This window comes from Scylla paramamosain, chromosome 40 (genome assembly GCF_035594125.1).
Source record: "Scylla paramamosain isolate STU-SP2022 chromosome 40, ASM3559412v1, whole genome shotgun sequence".
In the NCBI taxonomy this organism is placed as follows: Eukaryota; Metazoa; Arthropoda; class Malacostraca; order Decapoda; family Portunidae; genus Scylla; species Scylla paramamosain.
Genome location: NC_087190.1, coordinates 3,655,001 through 3,678,497, shown reverse-complemented (window position 1 = coordinate 3,678,497; position 23,497 = coordinate 3,655,001). Strand labels below are relative to the sequence as shown.

Genomic DNA, 23,497 nt, shown 5'->3' with positions numbered 1-23,497 from the left:
AGAGACTGGGAGAGGAGTAGCTAGGAATGGCTGGGAGAAGAGAGGCTAGGAATGGCTTGGAGAGGAGTGGCTGGAAATTGCTTGGAGAAAAGAGGCTGGGAATGACTTGGAGAGGAGTGGCTGGGAATGACTAGGAGAGGAGTGGCTAGGAATGGGTGGTAGAGGAGTAGTTATAGGAATGGGTTGGAGAAGAGTGGTTTATCTCCCAACCATTTCCAGTCACTCTTTTCCCATCCATTTTTAGCCTCTCCTCTTCCAGCCATTCCCAGCCACTCCTTTTCCTGTCATTCACAGTCACTTCTCGCCGAACCATTCCCAGCCACTCCCTTCCCAGCCTCTCCCAGTCATTGCCACCCAGTCCTCTCCCAGCCATTCCTAGCCACCCCTCTCCAAGCCACTCCTCTCCCAGCTATTCTCAGCCACTCCTTTCCCAGCTATTCCCTGCCACTCCTTTTCCAGCCATTCACAGCCACTCCTCTCCCAGCCATTCCCAGCCATTCACAGTCACTCACTTCATCAATTCTTCTTTGCACTGTACTGTTACTTAATAGCAAATCTTTCAGAACAGAGTGAGAATCTTTCTTCGTAACACTTTCTATAGCTTCTTTAATGGCTGGGATTATGATGCCCTCACCAATAGTGTGTGCCTTTCCTTTCACGAGGGAGATGTTGTATGAAGCTTTTAAACCTCCTTCAGTATCATCACTGGCCGGTGCTTTGAAAAAAGTTTTGATATTTGATCGACTTGTGAGTTTTTCTTTCAGTGTCTTGAAATAGTCAAAGTCTTTGTTTTTATTATCAGAGTGAACCCTTTCATGGTGGTGCTTCATCTTTGCAGGCTTCATGGCATCATTACTGAAAGTCTTTTCACACGTGACACAATGGCATGGTGTCATTGGTTAATGAAGTAATGAATCCATATTTCATATATTCCTGAGAAGACTGACGGCATTTCTTCTTAGCCTCACAGCAGCCATTGTGCTTGTTACACACAGTTTTCAACGCGTCACAATAATCAGTTCGCGGACCACACTTACGGGAGCTGAGCGTGCGCTGAACTACTGTGTGCGAGACAGCGAGAGAGACGTGGGCGGGGTGGGGTGGGGGGATACGTTCACTGGCTCAGTACGGTACAGAGACAGGAATGCATCCTGTACAGACCCTAGTACAGACAGTCCCAGCTGTAAACATTCATTGACCCGCTGGTTATTCACTGAACCCCTTTCAACCAGCTGGTTATTCATTGACCCCCTTTCAACCCCCTGGTTATTCATTGACCCCCTCTTGACCCTCTGGTTATTCATTGACCCTTTCAACCCCCTGGTTATTCATTGACCCCCTTTCGAGCCCCTGTTATTCTTCGACCCCTTTAATGGTCCCATCAACCCCTGGGGGTCGATATTGACCACTTTGAGAACCCCTGCTGTATGTGCTGCTGGTGGCGGTGGTGATGGTGGTGGTGGTGTTCCCTGTAAATCATTAAAAGGGGATGGTTTTTCACTTGTTTCTGTTGTTTTATTGTTTCTTGGTTGTTATTATCCTCTGTGTGAGTATGGATTTTTTTTTTTTTTTAGCCTGTGTGTGTGTGTGTGTGTGTGTGTGTGTTTACCTAGTTGTAATCTACGAGGCCTGAGCTACGTTCGTGTGGTCTGCCTCCATATCTACACTTGTTCAGTTTTTCCTTAGTTGTGCACACTCGTTGCCAATACTGCCTCCTCACTGAGCTTGTTCCAAACTTATATATTTCTCTGTGGGAAACTTTATTTCTTTGTCACTCAAGGATCTTCCTCTTATTATTATTATTTTTTTTATTTATTTACTTTTTATTTATTTATTTATTTATTTTTTTTTTTTTTTATTTATTTATTTATTTATTTATTTATTTTTTTTTTTGCTGTGGCCTTGTATTTAGTATCTGGTATTTCCTTCTTCTCTTAGCAGCAGTTTGTCATGTGTGTATTTATTTACCTAGTTATATTTACCTAGCTGTGGTTTACGGGAGGGAAATAATCTCATAGTATCTCTTCTCTGTGTCTATCCAGTTTGGTCTGAAAAGCATGGACAGTTTCAGCATTCACAACGTCTTCACCGACTTCATTCCATTTGTTCACACTTCTATGAGTAAAACTATACTTCTTGAGAGAGAGAGAGAGAGAGAGAGAGAGAGAGAGAGAGAGAGAGAGAGAGTGGTGGAGGGGTGGGTGGGTGTTTGGCTGGAGGAGGGAGGAAGTGAGGGGAGGGACACTACACAATCAGTTCGTGCATTGAGTGGGAGTGGCTGGAGACAGAGTGAGGGGTGGGGGGAAGACTACACGATCTGTTCCTGTATTTAGTGGATGAGGGGGGAGGCGGGCGCCGGGGGACCGGAGGGAGGCCTGACTAGTCTTCAGGAATCTCAGACAGGAGGCCGCGCAGTTGCGAGTGTTGTTCTACGTGGCTAAATTCTTATAACCTGGCACCTTTCACAGCAAAGAGAATGACAGATAAAAGCAGTGCCGTGAATAGTGAAAACACAATAGAAACCAAGAAAAAAAGCAAGGCGTGAACAAACTTGAATTCCTTCAAGAGGGAGGTTTCAAGACACTTATCCACCAATTTTTGACCACTGCTTTGACCCTTTTATGGGACTGGCATTTCAGTGGGCATTTTTTTTTATTAGATTTTTGTTGCCCTTGGCCAGTATCCTTCCTACATAAAAAAAAAAAAAAAAAAGTACAGAGAAGTCTGGGAAAAAGAATTTCCATGGTTAAGACCATCCAGGAAGGACTCGTGTAAAGCAGTGTATAAAAAAATCTGGTGTTGAAATTACTGCACAGTGGACATCAATAAAGCTTCATGAGAAAAGTGGGAAGCATCACAATATGTGTGCAACATCTAATTCAACAAAAAAACTATAGCAGAGGCGTTTGCCAGTGCACAAGGGCACTCTAGCAAGGGAGATTCAGTTAAAGCTGCTGAAATCAAGCTAACAGCGATGATGGTTGAACATAACACAAGTTTTAGAATGGCTGATCATTTATATGTGATGTTATCAAAGAATGTTTTCCTGACTCAGCCATTGCTAAAGACGTCAAAATGAAAAAAAAAAAAAAAAAAAAGTGTCAAAACATACGTGGTAATGTTATGGCTAAGTGTCATAAGCAGGACCTGGCAGATAAACTGAAGAAAAGCAAGTTCAGCATTCTAATGGATGAGTCTACGTACATTTCAGTATCTCAGAACTTGTGTATAATGGTGCGATGTGCAGAAGAAAATGGTGTTGTTAGCAAGTCTTGGGACCTGGTGCCAGTCTCCAGCAGTGATAACAGAGACTGCAAGTGAAGGTGCCACTAGCAATAGAATTTTTTCAGCCATAATTAAATCATTCAGTGATTTAGCAGTGCCAGTTGATAATTAATTGGCTTTCTTTGGTTCAGATGGCTGTAGCACCATGATGGACGCAAAAAAAATTGTGATAGTTGCAGAGTTGAGGCAGCTTGCCCAGGTATATACATGATGAAATGTATACTCGTATGTCAATCAGCACACACACGTGTGTGCCTCTGAGGCGTGTAAACAGTTGCCACAGTGCGTTGAGCAGTTAGCACATGACGTGCACAATACACTGAAACATTCTTACAAACGAATGGCACAGTTTTATGAATTTCAAGAGTTCGCTGGAATAGAAAAGCAGAATTTTATCACCATCACGTACAAGATGGCTCTCCTACAGTGCTGTCATCAAGAGGATGCTGGAACAGTGGGGTGCTCTGCAGCTCTTTTTCAGACTTACACAATCAGCAGAGTAAGGAATGCTTATGAACTATTGCATAATCCTTTCGTTAGGCTATATTATTGTTTCCTTGAATGATTGCTGCCCAGATTCATCCACTTTAACCTTCTTTTTTCAAAGTGAAAGAGTTGTGACAAATGCACGTCATAGTCAAGTTTGTAGTCTGTACAAGGATATACTGTTGATGTTCATGAAGAGAGACAGTGTGATGAAGCAACCGCTCGGTAATAATGAACCAAGAAATGAGCGTCAGTGGAATGTGCTGGAACAGGTGTACTTAGGAGCTTCTGTGCCTGAAAGAGTAACGAGTACTTCTGATCTGTATAAGGATAAATACAAAATTAATAAATTCCGGAAGAGATGCAGATCTTTCCTTGTCACAGCTGCAGAACAGATCAAGAAGAGACTTAATTTTGAGGACCCAGTTCTCTCAAGACTGTCTTGGAGCCAGCCTACGTTCTGATTAAGAAAGGAGTACGTGAACCTAGTCTGGTTCCTCTGGCAGTTCATCTTCCGCACATAATTGCTGGAGATGATGCCACACTGCAACAACTGGATGACGAATGGAGGAAGCTTGAGTTCGAGGATCTCTCAGAAAACATCAAGAGTGGGGACAAGGAAATGGAAAAAGTAAAAGATAAAGCTCCTGCTGGTTTGTTTTGGGGTGAGATAAGACTGATTCTTAATAGTGAGGGATGTTCAAAATACAAGCGCGTGTCTGACTTTGCACTAGCATGCCTTTCATTGCCCCATGCAAATGCAGATTGCGAAAGATGTTTCTCGGACATAAATAGAATGAAAACTAAAGACAGAAACAAACTCGAAACAGAATCAGTAAGAGACATTCTTTTAGCAAAACAATCTGTAACAAGCAAAGGAAACCGTAACTGCACCTCATCCCAGCCATCCAGAAGCATGATAAGGAGCTTCACTTCCCAAGCACTATATTCAATTGGTGTAGAAAGTGACCCAAACTCTCCAGAAATCCACGGTGACTCAGCCATTGACCTATAAAATGGTGAGTATACGATAGCCTCTCGTAACATGCAATGCTTTTCAGAACCTATATCAAATGCCTAACAAAAACTTATTGGTGTCTAGTGTTCCAGTGGTATATTTTGTGATATTCTGCAGAACTAACAAAAAAGTAGCCAGGTAAATGTTGGTGTACGATAATCTAGTCCAAAATACTATATTTTTTTACGGGTGTGTACGATAACTTCGGCAAAGAAATCTGGGAACGCTGCAGTTTTCACTCGTGGAGTCGTGGTCGGTGTCGGTCAGTGTGAAGGAAGCAGTGAGGAATAGAGGTGGTGTTGGTGGTGGCGGGTGCTGAATGCCTGAAAGTTTAAATGTAAGTAAAGATTCTAAACTGAAATGTAGAGATGTGTGTAGTGGAATAAACTCAATTATCATGCTGCTAATGAAGAAAAAACCGATTAGACTATAGTTATAAATAAAGGAAGTAGTTGTTAGGAAGAGAAATGGTTGTTAGTGGTAGTTAAGGTTGTTAGGTGGTAGTTAGATCGTTGTGTGTAGTAGTTAATAGCATGGTTTTGTTATTTACGGTCATTGTTTGTGGTAGTTACGGTCGTTATGGATGCGTTGTAATAAGGAACACTATTTTCAAAATGCTCTAAAGTTGAAGCTACACTGGTTTTTAGGGACGTTTTGACCATTCTAGCTACTGATTAATAAAATATCTACATTATTTAAAGGAGGAGCACTCTTGATAACCCTGCTGATCGTTTCTGTGGCCTTGAAAAGTAGTCACGGTGAGGACTTTCGTGGTCTTGTAATAATTTAGCAAGATTTTACACAGCAGGATCAAACGGAAATTGTCAGGGTCTCCGCGATTGAGTTCTCTTTGATATCTCCGTGTCACGTACAATAACGAAACTTGTACATGTAGGAGACACTGTGGCCTTGGCGTGAAGGTAGAAATATTGTGGGGGGACGCGTCTGATATGGCTGCAATGGCTCCGAGAATGTGCCGCGTCTTGTATCTCCCCAGCGAGCCTTGCACCACTCCAGCCGAACCTAATCTGCGTTCATTCGTGTTAGAGGTTATAAAGTTATGAAGAATTATCGGGTTTTTAAGAATGTTTGTATTACAGAGGTTATAAAGTTATGAAGAATTATCGGGTTTTTATCGGGTTTTTAAGAATGTTTGTACTGCGCCAGTGGTAATACAACAAGGACTTTATATTATTAACGGGGAAAATGAGACGCAGACTAATCTTTGTTGGCTTTGAAAGTATTCCTGGTGAGAGAACAAGGCGGTTGAAAATCTGTGGGTTATTTATTTATTTTATTTTTTTTACCGTGATACTTTACCCAACCTGTGTGGAAGTGGTAAAGGCGACATTACAACCTTAACCTAACCTACCCAACTCTACGCTAACCTAACTTAACCTAACCCAAAGCCAACCCTAACCTAACCTACCCAACTCTACCCTAACCTAACTTAACCTAACCTACTCTACCCTACCCTATCCTAACCTAACCAACCCTACCCTACCCAACCCAACTCTACCCAAGCCTAACCTACCCTACCCTACCCTACCCTACCCTACCCTAACCAACCCAACTCTACCCTAACCAAACCTAACAACCTGAAATTTATTAGCGTCGTCACCCCTTAACGATCAATTACCAACCACTCTCAATGAACTCTTAACATCGCTGCTTTAAGAACAGGAACAAATGAAACTGCAGGAAGCCACCAGACTTGCATATGGCGGCCCCTCTATGAAACACAGTCACCACTTATCCCCATTCATACAGTGATTACCTTTAACACTCGCTAATGACCCTGCACTAACAACCGAGTCCATTCCATTCATCTACAGCTACTTGAGAACCTGTAGGGATGTTTGGTAATCTTGTGGGAATTGTTTGTATATTAATTTGTTAGTTGTTTACTTTCTTTTTTTTTTATTAGGGACGTGTAGACATTTTGGTTTGGTGGTTAATGGTTGCCCAAAGAATATTTATTTGCGTACTTATTTAATCACTTTATTCTATTTTTTTATTATTATTTTATTTATTTTATTTATTTATTTATTTATTTTTCTATATATAGTAGGAAGCTGCATTTTGGTTTCGGTCTCAACGCATCTTTCCTCTGCCTAGAAATTGCACGATGTATGTACTCCTTTTCACCCCTTTCCTTCTTTTTTTTTTTTTTTTTACGTGCTTATAAAGATTACAAACTGCGTTTAGTGTTGTGAATTGCTGTATGTCGCGATGAAAAGCTTTTAATGTTACTCAAACGATAACTATTTTATTTACTTGTTCATCTATATATATTTTATTCATTTATTTATTTATTTATTTATTTATTTATTTACTTTATTTCCTGTTAGTAAGAGCGTACATTTTGGTATGGTTGAAAATTAAGCCATCTAAAAAATATTTGATTATTCATTCACTTCATTAATTACTTATTTTTTCGGGGGTTTGGCTTTTAATAAGAGTTCCCCAAGGAATATTGTTATTTTTTTATTTATTTTTATTTATTTATCTATTTTTTTGTTTTATTCTAATGGTAAGAAGGTACAGTACATTTTGGTTTGGGTGTTGAGAGTTGACTAGTGTGGTAGTGTGGTGAGGGGAGGTGGTGGTGGTGGTGGTGGTGCTGCTGCTGCTGCTGCTGCTGCCGCTGCTGCTGCTGTTGTGTCCTGGCGGCGTCATAGTAACACCGCATTGTTGACCAATGTGTGGGCGGGAGGAATCTTGAGGCGCGAGAAATTGATCTGTGAGAGAAGTCTTCGTTAAATACGTAAACTCAACATTTTCCGTCTCACAGTGGCGGTCGATTTTATTTATTTATTCATTTTGATCACTTATTTTTAGATTCCAGTCTATATCCAATGAATGTGCTTACCATTTTCATTGCAGATCACTTGGTTTGTTTTTTTTTACCCCCCTGCCACCCTCCCCCCCCACGGAAACCGATTTGCGATAAAAGACGAGTAACATTAATATAAAACATGTTTAAATCAATAAAAAAAAATTTAAAAAATCGTACACACACACACACACAACAACTACGCCCCTCCAACACTCGCAGCGGCACGTTTCACCTGTCTCACGCCGCGGGACTGCTGTGTCAGCGAACCACATCTAACCAAATATGTAACCTAACATAACCACAGCTAACCAGACCTAATAAATTATAATTCAAACACGCTTAACCAAACCTTACAACTTCACCACACGTAACAAAACCAAATAAATTATAATTTAAATACACCTACCCAAACCGTAGCCACACCTAACCAAGCCTAGTAACTTAACCACACCTAACCAAACTTAACCTAACGACCTCCCTAAACTAACCTAATATAGTCTAACCAGACGACGTTCCTAACATACCTTATGAAATTTAATCTAACAGCATCCATAACCTTACCCTATCCAATCTATCCTAACCTTAAGACCTCCCAGACCTGACCAAATTTAACCTAACAGCCTCTGTAACTTAACCTCCCTAACCTAACCCAACCCAACCTAACCAAATTTAACCTAACAACCTCTGTAACAACCTCCCTAACCTAACCTAACTTAACCGGATGGCTTCACACACCTCCATCTTCCTAATCTTTCAGGAATGCTGCACTGCTCTTGACCCACAGATAACAACATGATTTCTCCCTCCTCGATCTTCCCCCCCTTCTTAAAACCATAAGAAATTGTACAGACTGACATAAACAGCAGTGAAGACATCAAGACACAAATGATTAAGTTCTAAGATAATTTTCAGGACTTAATGACCAGAGATGTTATTAAGGTGAGGAGAGGAAGAGGGTGATGGTGAAGAGAGGAATAGGGTGATGGTGAGGAGAGGAGTGGGGTGATGGTGAAGAGGGTATAGATTTTCAAGGGGTAAGGGAATAATGGAGGGGAGGATTTCACTGAGGAAGGGAGATGGTGAGGAGAGGATAGGGGGGGAAGGGGAAGACTTTCAAATGGGAATGGGGGGATGGTGAGATGGAGAAAATACCAGTGTGCATATGTAGTTAAACTGTCCATTGCTTGCAGGTTGAGTGAGGCACCATTTTAGTCACCAAGAGGAGGAGGAGGAAGAGGCACCATTACAGTCACCAAGAAGAGGAGGAAGAGGCACCATTACAGTCACCAAGAAAAGGAAGAGGAGGAGGAGGAAGAGGCACCATTACAGCCACCAAGAGGAGGAGGAGGAAGAGGCACCATTACAGTCACCAAGAGGAGGAGAAGGAAGAGGCACCATTACAGTCACCAAGAGGAGGAGAAGGAAGAGGCACCATTACAGTCACCAAGAGGAGGAGAAGGAAGAGGCACCATTACAGTCACCAAGAGGAGGAGAAGGAAGAGGCACCATTACAGCCACCAAGAGGAGGAGAAGGAAGAGGCACCATTACAGTCACCAAGAGGAGGAGAAGAAAGAGGCACCATTAGTCACCAAGAGGAGGAGAAGGAAGAGGCACCATTACAGTCACCAAGAGGAGGAGAAGGAAGAGGCACCATTACAGCCACCAAGAGGAGGAGAAGGAAGAGGCACCATTACAGTCACCAAGAGAAGGAAGAGGAGGAGGAGGAAGAGGCACCATTATTCACCAAGAAGCAGCAGCACCAGTGTCAGTATTGGAGAGAAGAAAAAAGACACAAAAGCAGCAGGCAGTCACAACACAACACAGCACAGCACAGCACAGCACAGCACAGCACACAAAGGTTGACTGTTGCTGCAAGGTGAGTATGGAGTCATAAGAAAACATAACTTTGCAGGACATTGTATCCTATAGGTCCTTTATCTTCTCTATTCATTTAAAAGAGAGACAGCAGCCAGGTATGATGGAGAGAATGGAGTGTGGGTATAACATTGTTGAAATATGAAAGGAGATTAAATTTTCCCTCTGCCAGGTCTTGTAAGTGGGGAGATAAAATTGTTCCCTGCTAGGTCTTGTAAGTGGGGAGATAAGATTGTTCCAGGTCTTGTAAGTGGGGAGATAAGATTGTTCCAGGTCTTGTAAGTGGGAAGATAATATTGTTCCAGGTCTTGTAAGTGGGGAGATAAGATTGTTCCAGGTCTTGTAAGTGGGAAGATAATATTGTTCCAGGTCTTGTAAGTGGGGAGATAATATTGTTCCAGGTCTTGTAAGTGGGGAGATAAGATTGTTCCAGGTCTTGTAAGTGGGGAGATAAGATTGTTCCAGGTCTTGTAAGTAGGGAGATAACATTATTCCAGGTCTTGTAAGTGGGGAGATAAGATTGTTCCAGGTCTTGTAAGTAGGGAGATAATATTGTTCCAGGTCTTGTAAGTGGGGAGATAAGATTGTTCCAGGTTTTGTAAGTAGGGAGATAAGATTGTCCCAGGTCTTGTAAGTGGAGCGATAAGATTGTTCCCTGCCAGGTCTTGTAAGTGGAGAGATAAGATTGTTCTTCCCAGGTCATGTAAGTGGGAAGATAAGATTGTTCCAGGTCTTGTAAGTGGGGAGATAAAATTGTTCCCTGCCAGGTCTTGTAAGTGGGGAAATAAGATTGTTCTCTGCCAGGTCTTGTAAGTGGGGAGATAAGATTGTTCCAGGTCTTGTAAGTGGGGAGATAAAATTGTTACCTGCCAGGTCTTGTAAGTGGGGAGATAAGATTGTTCCCTGCCAGGTCTTGTAAGTGGGGAGATAAGATTGTTCCCTGCCAGGTCTTGTAAGTGGGGAGATAAGATTGTTCCAGGTCTTGTAAGTGGGGAGATAAGATTGTTCCAGGTCTTGTAAGTGGAGTGATAAGATTGTTCCCTACCAGGTCTTGTAAGTGGGGAGATAAGATTGTTCTTCCCAGGTCATGTAAGTGGGGAGATAAGATTGTTCTCTGCCAAGTCTTGTAAGCGGGGAGATTAGATTGTTTTCTGCCAGGTCTTGTAAGTGGGGAGATAAGATTGTTCTCTGCCAGGTCTTGTAAGTGGGGAGATAAGATTGTTCCCTGCCAGGTCTTGTAAGTGGGGAGATAATATTGTTCCTCCTAGGTCTTGTAAGTGGGGAGATAAGATTGTTCTTTGTCAGATCTTGTAAGTGGGGAGATAAGATTGTTCCTCTCAGGTCTTGTAAGTGGGGAGATAAGATTGTTCCTTCCAGGTTTTGTAAGTGGGGAGATAGGATTGTTCCTCCTAGGTCTTGTAAGTGGGAAGATAAGATTGTTCCTTCCAGGTCTTGTAAGTGGGGGGATAAGATTGTTCCTCCCAGGTCTTGTAAGTGGGGAGATAAGATTGTTCCCTGTCAGGTCTTGTAAGTGGGGAGATAAAATTCTTGCCTGCCAGGTCTTGTAAGTGCGGAGATAAGATTGTTCCCTGCCAGGTCTTGTAGGTGGGGAGATAAGATTGTTCCCTGCCAGGTCTTGTAAGTGGGGAGATAAGATTGTTCCCTGCCAGGTCTTGTAAGTGGGGAGATAAGATTGTTCTCTGCCAGGTCTTGTAGGTGGGGAGATAAGATTGTTCCCTGCCAGGTCTTGTAAGTGGGGAGATAAGATTGTTCCCTGCCAGGTCTTGTAAGTGGGGAGATAACACTGTTCCTCCTGCCAGATCTTGTAAGTTGCATACATCATAGTTGAAATATGACAGGGACATAGTTATACTGCCCTACCAGATGTTGTTCACTGCTGCAGGTCCGTCCCATGCATCTCTTCACACCTAGGATTAGTAATTTTCCAGTCAGTCATTTCCTGGTGTTGGGCTGCAAGCAAGTCTTGAGGCACCAGTAGAAAGTGGTCTGCAGGTGGAAGGAATCTACGAGAATTGAGAAGAAATTTATCTGTTAATGGAATAGATTTTAAGACAAGTAATTGTTCTGTAGGTGAGGTGAAGCTTAGATCTTGAAACTGATCTGTATCTGTATGCGAGAGAAATCTTAACCCTTGAGTGACCACTTTTTATTTTTTAGACCATATTATTAGGATTCAAAATCATTTTTGCAGCCTTAACATCTCTGTTCATTATTATGGTGAGGAGGGGAGAACACCACCTGTGTGCTTTTGTAATCAGCCCGTCCACTCCTTTCAGACTGAGTGAGTGAGTCTTCATAGCACCAAGAAGAGGAAGAGATGCAATGACATTTGCCAATAGGAAGGAGGTACTAAGTGATGAAGAGAAGGCACCTAGAGAGGAAAGAGAGACAGCGTTGCACCAACCATAAAAGACAGATTATAACACTGACCAAGAGGAGGAAGAGGCATCAGAGTAAGCACCAGAGGCACCATGCAGGATGAAATGCAGCAGCACCAGACAGTCATTGCAGAATAACTTGCACCAAGGTTACATACAAGCACTGGAGGGACACAGCAAGGTCAGTGTGGAGTAAAAAAATGTACTTTGCAGGACATCAGATATCATAGATGAGGGATTGTTGACCTTTTGATGATCTAGACTGCCAGTGGGCTGCCCAGTATGGTCCCATACCCCCTTCACTGGACTGTCAATCACATGTCAGTTGCCAGTATGACTTTCAAATATGTCAATACCTTGACTTTACTGTACTTCAGATATGGATAGCTAGGAATAGAACATGGAATAAAATCATAAGCTTTGATCACTTTATCATATTTACTTACACATAAAAGCAAAATAAAAAATGAGAAATGACAAATATGCAAACAGCTACAACTATTTTACAATACAACTTTTTCACATGCAAACAGCTACAACTATTTTATGATACAACTTTTTCACCTGTTTCAGATTATAAATCGGCAACTTTACTACTTAGATTAATTTTATTACTACAAAAGAAGGCTTTGTTTTTTTTATTTCAGTTACATAATACACTCTTACTAATCTAGTGAGATATTTGCTGCAGCTTTTGTGGAATCTGGGTACAATTATTGACAAAGCTACTTGCATGTCATCTGACACATCAACAACTTACACTTTTATTTCAGATTTAGAAGTAATAGAGAATCCTGTTTCACAGAGGTATGTAGTTGTGAAGGGAACCAAAACATTCATTGCCATCATTGTCAAGCTTGGGTAAACTGCTATTTGCTCTCACCAAAACTGCTTGACATCCACCACAGCCCTCTCAAAATCAGCTTTTTCTTGGGTTTTGGAATCTCCAGTAAGGATATATTGTCAAGGATTGTAAAGTTTGCAAGGTTTCCACTTTCAACACGGCGACTCAAGATAGGTAACTTCCTTGTAAATATTTACAAGATAACTTTTTTCCCTGGCTCGAATCATGTCCCTTCCCTGCATTGATATGTTCAAATCCTTGAGGAAACTGAAAATATCACCCAAATATCCCAGACTATAACCTTAAAATGTTCATCTTCAAAGGGATTTATTATGGAGGGGATTGTTGATCCTTGAGGAATTCAAAAATTTGATCCTGAAGTTCCACAACATGTACGAAAACACTGCCATGACTCAGCCGACATACCTCTGTGGTACAGTAATATGCCGTGTTCCACTCCACTCTCATCACAGAATTTTTTAAATAGCCAATGATTCACTGCACATCCGCAAATAGAGTTGACTGTTTGCATAACTATTCCAATCACTTCTAAGTTTCTTTGGCAATGTTTTGGATGCCAGAGCTTGGCGATGTAAAACAGTGTGTGTGGAGCTTTCTCCTTGACCATAGCAATAAATTGAGATTTTCTGCCAATCAGGGCTCATATTTATAAGAGTGCTCAGATTCAAACCCAAAGATGTACTGAACTAGGAAAAAAAACTCGAGATTTTGTTCGAAGGCAGCACCTAGCTCCATAAAAATCTCAGGCAAGCTTCCTAGCAGACTGCTACATCTAGCAGTTAGCACATCTAAAATCAATATTGTTTGATGACAAAATATAATGGAAAAGTTTTAGAAAACTAGTTATATTTATGAAATATGATATTTGTACCATTGTATCAGAAGAGGATGACTGTAGGACGTACTTATTTACCATGTGCATTAACTACGGATGCACCATGTGCATTAACTATGGGATGCACCATATTGTGTCTCCACTCTCCATTGTAAACAAAGCAGCATGGCTAAGCCCAAGACCCTGCTGACAGAAGACCCTGCCAAGAGGATGAGGAAGCCAAACTGGACTGCAGAAGAGATGATGTCCTTGCTACAGTTGTACCAAGCCTTGCTACAGTTGTACCAAGAACATGTCAGCTTGCTGACTGCATCCTTTTCTACTAAGCCTGGGATAACACAGAAGGAAACAGGATGCACGGACTGCCATTGCTTCCCAGCTCAGCGAGGCCTCTCCCTCCATCTTCCACATTGAGGTGGACTGCCAGAAGCACTGGCAATTAATTCACAGATGCAAAGCCTAATATTATGAGATATAAGGAGGCTATGCATGGAACAGATAAGGACAATTTCACTTTCATTCAATTAGAAATTCATAAAGCTTGGGTATCTAACTCAACTGGGGCACTTTTTCACCTTTAGACACATACATCAGAATAAATCACTTTCAGTATCAGGTGAAAAAGACAGAGCAAACTCTAGCAAAGAAATGAGAGCTGAGGTAATACATATCTGAAAGGGAACTGCAGGTGTCATTTGCATATTTTGCAAGTTAGCTTCTATTTTAGGGGGTAGTAGCAACTTGTCTTTTTCTTTTAACTCCAGTACATTTCTTCAGTAACATTAACACAAAATTTTCATGTATTTGGGTTGAAAAACCCATGCCAATGTGCCTATGAAGGAAATGCACTCCTTGTCTTGAGTGAACTATAATAAAATAGCAGTACTTTAGTCTCATGTACATTACATGGTAGGTGCTAAACCACATTGTATTAGCAAAGCTGGTATGGTCATTAATTCCTAAATGTAATGAAATTAACTTAGACTTGTTTAACTTTCATTACAGATTATTTTGTAGGTGGTGGTCCAACTCCCCTGTCCCTCGATCCTCTGGAAGAGCTTGTAGCTGACATCTTGGAGATCAAGAATGGCCAAATAGGTTGCTACAACAAGCACCAAATATTTGCTGCAGCCAACAACACACCAGCTCCTGCTGGGAAGAGTGAAAGGTTAGCATGATGCTGTAACTTTTTGTTTTAAGTATTGGATACCCAAATAAATAAATATACTGAAAAGCAAATCAAAGAGGGAATGTCTATCCTTGTGACAGCACCCTTGACATGGTGACTAAGGGATGTTAATGTGTAGCAGCAGGAAGGAATATTCGCTCTCTCTGACGCTTTGCTTATACAAAAGTTATGTTTCATCTCCACTCATTCATTACTTCTCTCTGTCTCCCAGAGATTGAGTCCCACATCCCAAAGGGCATGGATACCCCCAGTTAAGAACCCGTCGGATTCTTAAGACTCATTTAAAGGGAGATGTCAGCCAGGTGTACTAGGTAGGGATGTGTACTGTGCAAGTTTGTTTAGCCAGGTATAAAAGTAGATATGGGGTACAGGTTCATTTACAAGTTCAATTGTGTGTACATCATTGTCAAAATATGATGGTGTTAGTATAGGGTTTTCATCAGAAAAGGCAGGCATTGCCTGGGGGTCAAACCTGGGAATTGCTGAACAGATGTGCTACCCGTTACACCACCACTATCACCTAGTGACAACCATCACAGGGAGCGAATTTTTCTCCTGTCAGTTCTTGTATCACTCAGAGTATGACAGGTAAACAGAATTTTTCCTCTGCCAAGTCCTGTGCAATGCTGTGTAGATCACTCCCATGCATGTCCTTCACACCCAGATTAGTCACATCTAGATTTATTTTAATTGATTTTGTGGTACGTATGAACCATTGGATGCGAAATAAACAGATGTAGGCATCTGCTGCAAATTGATTGGCGAGACAACAGATGTGTGCATCTTCCTGTCTGACTGCTACTCCCACTGGCACCAAACCCTAACAGGTTAGATTCTTTTGTCCTCACCTTGCAGTCTAGTGTTAGAGATTATGAGGGCTCATCATTGAAGAAATTGCATGTTAGAGGTCTACAATATTAAGGCAAAGTAACCTATATGGAAAAAAATTCAGGGGACAGAGCTTTACCAGGCTGACATCTGAAGAAGATAGGGAAGCCAAAGAATAATGTACATTAGTGATTCTCCTCACACTTAACAGATTGCAGCAGTCTTCACTACAGTTATGACATGGTGATCCAGAATACCAATATGGATGGATGGTAGGCAGTCTCAGTTATGACATGGTGATCCAGAATACCAATATGGATGGATGGTAGGCAGTCTGGAGTGAGCAAAAGTAAAGCCTGTCCACACTATTGAGCATGCTCGACTGGCAAACAGTGATACCAGATCCTTTTCCAATACATAAGCAAGGAGGGCGAGTGGCAGGCACGAAGGTGACATCAGAAGCGAGGAAACTGCAGGCAAACGAGCGGGCAACTGCCTGTGAGTGAGCTTGAAGGAAACACCAGAAACTGTTTCTTCAACTGCTATGATGCGAAACATTAAAGGTTTCCTCGGAACTATGTAGGAACCTGTCATGTTCAAAGTGTTCTGTGCAAATCAGCATATCTGGTGGTCCTTCTACAAGTGTAAATGAAGGAACAAACTTTCAGTGGTCCAAGCAAGATACAGCATGGATAATTGATATGTACCAGCAAAAACCTTGCTTGTGGAACATAGAGTGCTGATTATAAGGATTGAAATAAATGTGTAAGTAGCTAGCCCTTACAGCAATAATAAGGAAATACAAAAGAAGTATGCATCCGTTACCATTGTGGATATAAAAAAGAAACTAGGTACTTTGCGAAATCAGCACAGGCGTGAAATGCAACGGATAGAAAACTGTCGCAAGTCAGGAGCTGGGATGGATGACATGTACAGCCCCAAATTATGGTGCTTTGATGACCTTTTCTCACTGATGGCGGCACAATGGTGGCACAATGAGGACAGTGAAGGAGTAGATATTGTGGGCTAAACTACATCTGGTAGCACTGTTTGTTGCCAGATCCCTGCCTGTGGTTTTCCCGCTTCTGACGTCATCAACCCTCATGTCTGGTATCAGACAGTATACTGTTTGCCTGTCAAGCATGCTCAATAATGTGGACAGGGCTTAAGTAACTTGGTATTATTTCTGACCAAAAGTAAGTAACCTACAAATATAAACATGCAGTTATAGTTGAAAACAATCATCAATAATTTGAACTCAGGTGCCATCCATAATTGAATTCTAATAAAACCTACATTAATGATCTTATTAAATGACCTTATGCCATATTATAATAAGCTGGCAGCTCTGCCCGTCGTCACCAGGAAGGGTCAGTAGTGTGGTGGAGTAGTTGGTGCCGCCCTCCCTCACCACCCTGCAGTGTGCCAAGTGCTTGTTCTGCTTGCCCTTACAGGCTGGTGGTGGTGGGTGGTACCTGTCTTACTTCAAGGGGGAGCAGCATCTCGGCTCCTTTGCTTCATGGCACCTAGAATAACAGTTATTTTTCATTGCTTGTGCACGTCATTCTTAAATACTTGAAGAACAGCAGTGTGGTGCTTGCTAAAATGGTGATTTGATGTGGATATGAGCAAAAATATCATTATTTTTCATGAGCAAATATAAAAGCTCATTATTTGATATAACAAACTAACCATGCAGCCAAAAGGAAGATACATTCAATACTTCACACACATGTTTGCTTCCAGGCCTGAGGGAAAGGACCACTCTTCGCTGCACCACAAGTTGGCTACACTGCATACTTCCCTTGAAGCCACAGCAGAACCAAAAGAGCTGGCCTCTCTCGGCTGCACACCTGAAACAAGAGGGGACATTATAGACCACCTGTACAAATCACCAAGTGTTATTCCATTGCTGCAGCATGTGTGACAACTACTATCCATTCTTGTCCCTGTCTTGCAGTCTTACTAGGACACTTCATTCCTCATCCCTATTAGAATTATTCATTCATCCCTGTCTTGCATCTAACTAAACACTTTTCAACACTTTCATCATTCTTCTTCTTGTTATAATAAGCATGCTGCCTTACTTGTTTATTCCTCATCCCTATTATGACTATTCATTCATCCCTGTCTAGATGCTAAACACTTTTCATCATCCTTCTTTTGTTATAATAAGCATGCTGCCTTACTCTCTTCATATCTATTATCTAAACTACTTTAAAAATCTTGACATATCCAAATTATTTTAACATTCCCTGCTCTGCTCCAACTCACTCCCCTAACTAATGATCTCATTCCCTGTCAACTCCACTACTGTCATTCATCCCATCCTCCTCTACATTCAGCAATCCCACTAACAAATACCTGAATTTCCTTATCTCTTCATTACAGGAACCTTCTCTAACACACATACCATATCCCAACCTTACATTACCTACATTACTTCCTATAAGTCTCCTCCTGTAATATCCCATACCATCTCTCTTCTTCATAGTACCCAAATTTAACATGTTAGACCAACCCTATCACTTTACAGCATTCTCTAACATCATACCATCTCTCTCTACCCTACCGCATCCCCAGCTAACATCCAAGACAAAGTACAGTCCTGTAAACTTTAAGCTACAATATATATATACCGAATCAAATAAATGAAAAGTGAAAATAACTGTTTATCGATCTCACATACCAACAATATGAGAGCTGCTGTAGAAGAAAACACAAATATGGAGATTTGGTAAGTGATATTATACAGAAGTCCTGGATAACACTTAATTAAAACTGGAAGTCCTGGAGATTAACTGTTATACTAAATAAAACAAATAATGTTGGACATGACTGGATGGATAAAAGTACAGAACTCGATGCAAGTAAGAAAGAAAAGCTATAGATAGAAGAAAATTGAAAGAATTTAATTAGATAAAAATTTAATTAGGTAATTAGATTGAAATTTAATTATGTAGTTAAAAAGTGGTAATTCATTAGGATAAAAGAAAATATCAATATAATAAAGATAAAACGACTGGATAATACCATAAACCGAGACCACCACAACAAAAGACCATTGAAAACTAGAAAATTATATATAAATGCAATAGTTAAACGGAAAATAACCCAAAGGAAGAAATATATTATACTATAGTGCAACTGATGTATATGCAACTAGTAAGAAAGAAATGAGAAACACGTGCAATTAATGAGAAACCGAGAAACCTAAAATATAAGTACTTAGTGAGAGGTTATTAAATAACATCTGTGTAAAGACCACGTAAATTGGAGGAGAAAAAGTTGAAAAAGGCTTGAGAGTTGAGAGAAAATGTAAGAGTAAGTTCAGAAAAAAAAATTAATATATATATATATATATATATATATATATATATATATATATATATATATATATATATATATATATATATATATATATATAATATATATATGAAGGAAGACTACCGTAAACTATACTGAAGGAAGGTAAGCTATAGTATATAAGCAGCCGTGAGCAAAAGAGGGAGTAAATCAAAGTGAGTAAAACAACGAAAGAAGAGAGTAAAAGAAAGAAACCGCAAAAGAAATGGCGAGAAAGAAAAGTGAAAAAGAAGAAAAAAAAGTAAGAGTGAATATTAACACTGAGAATGAATAAAGCTGAGAATAACACAGAAATGCGCACGACATCGTGATTGAATCAAACTGAGTAAAACAAACAAAAAAAAAAATTGACAAAAAAAAGGTTGCAAGTAAAACAAGAAATGAGTGATATATATATATATATATATATATATATATATATATATATATATATATATATATATATATATATATATATATATATATATATATATATATATAAACAAGGCGTAAGTAAAACAAAAAATGAATGACTTTGTAAACAAAAAGAATGAGTAGGCTAAAACAAAATGAATAAAACAAAGAATGAGTGGACTAAAACAAAGGAAGTACCAGTAATACAAAGAATGACAAAGTAAAACGAAGGAAGAATGAGTAAAACAAAGGAGTAAAACAAACCGTAAGTAAAGAATGAGTAAAACAAACGGGGAGTAAAACAACGAGTTAAACAATGAGGAAAATAGCGAGGGAAAAAAAAAATATCAAAATAGCAACAGTAACTGAGTGAGTGAATCCAAGAATGAGCAAAACATTGAATGAAATAGTTTGTAAACTGAAGAGTGAGTACCTAAACAAGAGAAAACCCCGGGAGAGTAAAACATATTTTGTAAGCTTGTAATACGAATAATGAGTCGAACTAAGATTATGTCCAAGAGTGAATAAAATAAAATTGTCTAAATTTAGAAAACCGAAGAACGGGCGAGCGAGTGGAGTGAGCGAGCGAGCGAGTTACTCAAGCATACCACAACAAACCAACAACCACACGCTCCACAAACAACACAAGGAGGAAGAACTCAGTGACGCCTTACTCCCTTCCCCAAGTCACTGGGTTGGTTGACAAGAAGACTGAAGACACGACGCCGCGACACCCACGAACCCTAGACCAGCACGTGTGGAGAATGGCGAGGCAGGCGGGCAAACTGGTGATGCGATAGTGGTGTTGGTGGTCAGGCAGATAAAGTGGTGGTGATGCAGTGGTACTTGTGGTTAGGCATGCAGACAGACAAGCTGGTGATTCTGAAAAATTAAACGTTTATAATAGCAGTGACACTGCTTAATATATCTTTATTACTTTTACTTATTTATTTATTTATTTATTATTTTATTTATTTATTTATTCATTCGCGATTTCACTAAGGAGGAATACAACTGGCACTAAAAACTTCAAATCAGATCAGTCCCTGTTTACAGTCAGTGGTGCCTTTTGAGATGGTTATACTCTGCACGAGAGAGAGAGAGAGAGAGAGAGAGAGAGAGAGAGAGAGAGAGAGAGAGAGAGAGAGAGAGAGAGAGAGAGAGAGAACCATTTCCAAACAGCTACCTCACATTACCATCACGTTTCTTACCCCAGATCCCCTGCTACACGCCCTATCACTGCCATCTGTGCAATGCCTTTAATTACACTTTTATATTTACTACCTAGTTTTTTACCCTCTCCTTCCTTTTCCTCTCAAATGCTTATTACTTCTTTCCTCCCATTGATGCAGCACCGTCCGGTAATAATGCGCAATGTACAGTAATTAGATATATAGCCATTTCATCAAGCATTTGTAGCTACTTGGCAGAAACAGGCTATGGTTAATGTGTGGAATTAACCTTATAGAGAGATGTACATAGACAGACTTACTTAGATGTACAGTACTTTGCTGGAATCTTGGGTGGAACGTCCGCCTGAAGAATCCTAGGCTGAATGGGAGAGGAGTGACCGCCTTGTATGATGGCAGGATTGCAACTCATCGTAAGAGTAACTAAGGATTCTAACATACGTTCCTTGAGTATAAATAACTGCGCCGCATTCGGAGCTTCGGAGCGGACTCATAAAAGCTTGGGTTCGGGAGTTCAGATCTGTTCGGTCCCGGATCCTTGCTTCGCTGTTAAACTTAAATTGATAACAAGACCCATCACTAATTGTTCTGTCGGAATTAAATTTACACCATCTGAATTACGGGTGTAGGCGGGTGTGGCTGGACGGTGTGTGTGTGTGTGGGGGGGGGGGGGGGGGAAGGTTGCCAAATCACGCCACCCCAAGTCATAGGCCGTGGAACTTTCATGGATAACCTATTGCCACCGAGAAATTGTCGCGTATATAATAATAAAGAAAGAAACTAAAAATATCCAATACTGAGACGAGTGGCAGCAGCGGGTACAATAATCCATTCCGGATCCATTCAATCCTCATCCTAATAATCTTTCCTATTGCCCTCAAATCCTCCTCGTACTTTAACCTTCCAAATCCTTTTGATTCTATTTGTATATTTTTTTCTCTTAATTCTCTTCCATAAAACGTACTCGCTTAGTTACTGCTACCAAGGTCATCCGCTACTGGCTAGGCAGGATGTCGAAGGGAAGGGAAAGAAACAGTTCCCTCTATTTCCTACACAAAGTCTTTAAACTGCACCTGTCTTTGGCTAAACACTTCATCAAACTCTGTATGTACATCTCGCACAACAGTTTTACAATAAGCCTGGTAAAATAAACGCTTGCCCATCTACGCAATTCTCCATCCTTTTATTCTACACAAGTACAACAAACAATATGGATGAATTTAATCATAGGTACCCAATTTACATATTTTATTTATTTATTTATTCATTCATTTTTTACTCCAGTGGTTTTCTAATGAAGGCTCTGGAGGGTCTCCGCTACATCACATCCATGACATCACATTATCCTCTTCCATATTCACCTTAACTATCTTAATCCTTCAACTTTCCGAATCTTCTTAAATATCCTACTTTTTTTTTTCCTCCCAATTTTCCACCATAAAACTTCCTCCGTCTCTGCTGCATTATCCTCTTCTTAATCCTCTTACTAATCCTCCTACTCCCTTTAATAACCATACGCGTTTTACTCTTCATCCTCTTTTCCCATGAAATGTATACTCGTCACAGTCATATTATCCTCTTTTCTATTCTTGATCCTCCTATTCTTAATAATCCTACGCTTTTTCTCTTAATATTTATCTTCCATGAAACTTACTCGTGTCAATATTATTACCTTTTTAAAATTCTTTCCTATTCTTGGTCCTCCTAATTTTCTTGACAGTCCTACGCTTTCTCAGTCCTCTTCCATGAAACTAGTATTCGCCTCGGTTACTGTTACCGCCGAGCGGGTGCAAGAAGTAGTTGTTGAGCGAGCGAGAAAGGGAAGGACCTGGAGGACGGGTCGAGGGCCAAGACGAGGCCTAGTCAGCGAATTTCTTGTACGGTCGGAGTGTTGACGTAAGGAGATGAAGGATGCTTGTTATGACAGAAGAATAAGATGAGGCCGACCTTATCCCCGTCGCTAATGGATAGCGATAGGCAGTGTAGGGACCCAGGCAGTAACTGAAGACGATAGGGGCATATTGCTGAGGACACCCGAGCAGGCAGGACGAGCGTTACCGCAGGGAACGAAGGTAGATAGATCTGCCTAGAACAATTGTCAAGAAGGGCGTGTTTACTGTTTGACGATCACCCCAAGACCCAAAACACGCAAGTTTAACAACTACCTGTGTAAGTTAACAACTATCTGTATAAGAATACATTAGTCTGTAATAGAATCATAATCATATAACACAACTTATTTGTCTAGAGTATTGTTGACGACCATCCATACACGTCTTCAGGTTTTGACCGGATTCAATAAACGATTCGTGTCATCGTGTGGGTCTGAAATAACTAACCTTCACCGCCTTCCAGCGGTAACAGTTACAGTCCTCTTTCTAATCCTCTTCATAATAATCTTACTAACTTTTCCTTAATCCTCTCCTACAAAAATGATACTCTGCATTTACATTATCGTCAAATTATCTTGTATAAACATTTGTCCATGCCCATTTGTCTTGTTTAAACACTTGTCCAGTTATCTCATATAAATTATCTAATTTACCTTTCATTAGTTAACTGGTCAGGTCTTAATCAGTATCAAGTTTGTCAGGTTTAAGCACCTCGTGGTCAGATACGAATATACAATAACTTTTAATTAACCCCTTCACTGCTAGACGAGTATTCCCCTTTAACATCTATAACTTTTTAAGTACTTTTTTGTATTAGCTCTGCTGTGAAAATACACAAATTAAATAACCTATTATTTTTCATTTTTTTCTTGTGTCTACATGCAAGTAATTTTTGCTGTGCTGAGAGGAATGACGTTCATATCAGAGAGAGAGAGAGAGAGAGAGAGAGAGAGAGAGAGAGAGAGACGCACCACATTATTACTTACACTGCAGATGGAAGGAGACGAAGAAACACCACAAGAAGTAAACACCCGCA

At 40.4% G+C, this 23,497-nt stretch overlaps 2 long non-coding RNA genes across 17 annotated transcripts in view; one reads left to right on the top strand and one right to left on the bottom strand.

Moving 5' to 3' along the window:
• LOC135092718 (uncharacterized) overlaps window positions 1-18,288 on the top strand; it is a 31,935-nt gene extending 13,647 nt beyond the window's left edge. For 2 of the 16 annotated variants that reach the window (XR_010263034.1, XR_010263033.1), the window contains 7 exons: window positions 8,819-9,505; window positions 11,802-12,084; window positions 14,609-14,771; window positions 15,004-15,619; window positions 15,832-15,892; window positions 17,075-17,228; window positions 17,367-18,288. This is a non-coding gene — a long non-coding RNA (uncharacterized LOC135092718). Of the gene's footprint in view, window positions 1-4,149; window positions 4,791-5,010; window positions 5,127-8,275; window positions 8,568-8,818; window positions 9,506-11,801; window positions 12,085-14,608; window positions 14,772-15,003; window positions 15,620-15,831; window positions 15,946-17,074; window positions 17,229-17,366 lie in introns of those variants that run through there. The other 14 variants (XR_010263035.1, XR_010263037.1, XR_010263023.1 and 11 more) reach the window with 14 other exon arrangements.
• On the bottom strand, window positions 12,318-21,031 carry LOC135092719 (uncharacterized). The gene is made up of 5 exons (XR_010263038.1): window positions 20,872-21,031; window positions 20,054-20,261; window positions 17,353-17,473; window positions 16,939-17,146; window positions 12,318-14,752 (listed from the first exon to the last, which is right to left on the bottom strand). It is a non-coding gene; the product is annotated as an uncharacterized LOC135092719 (long non-coding RNA).
• Between the last annotated feature and the right edge of the window lie 2,466 nt (window positions 21,032-23,497).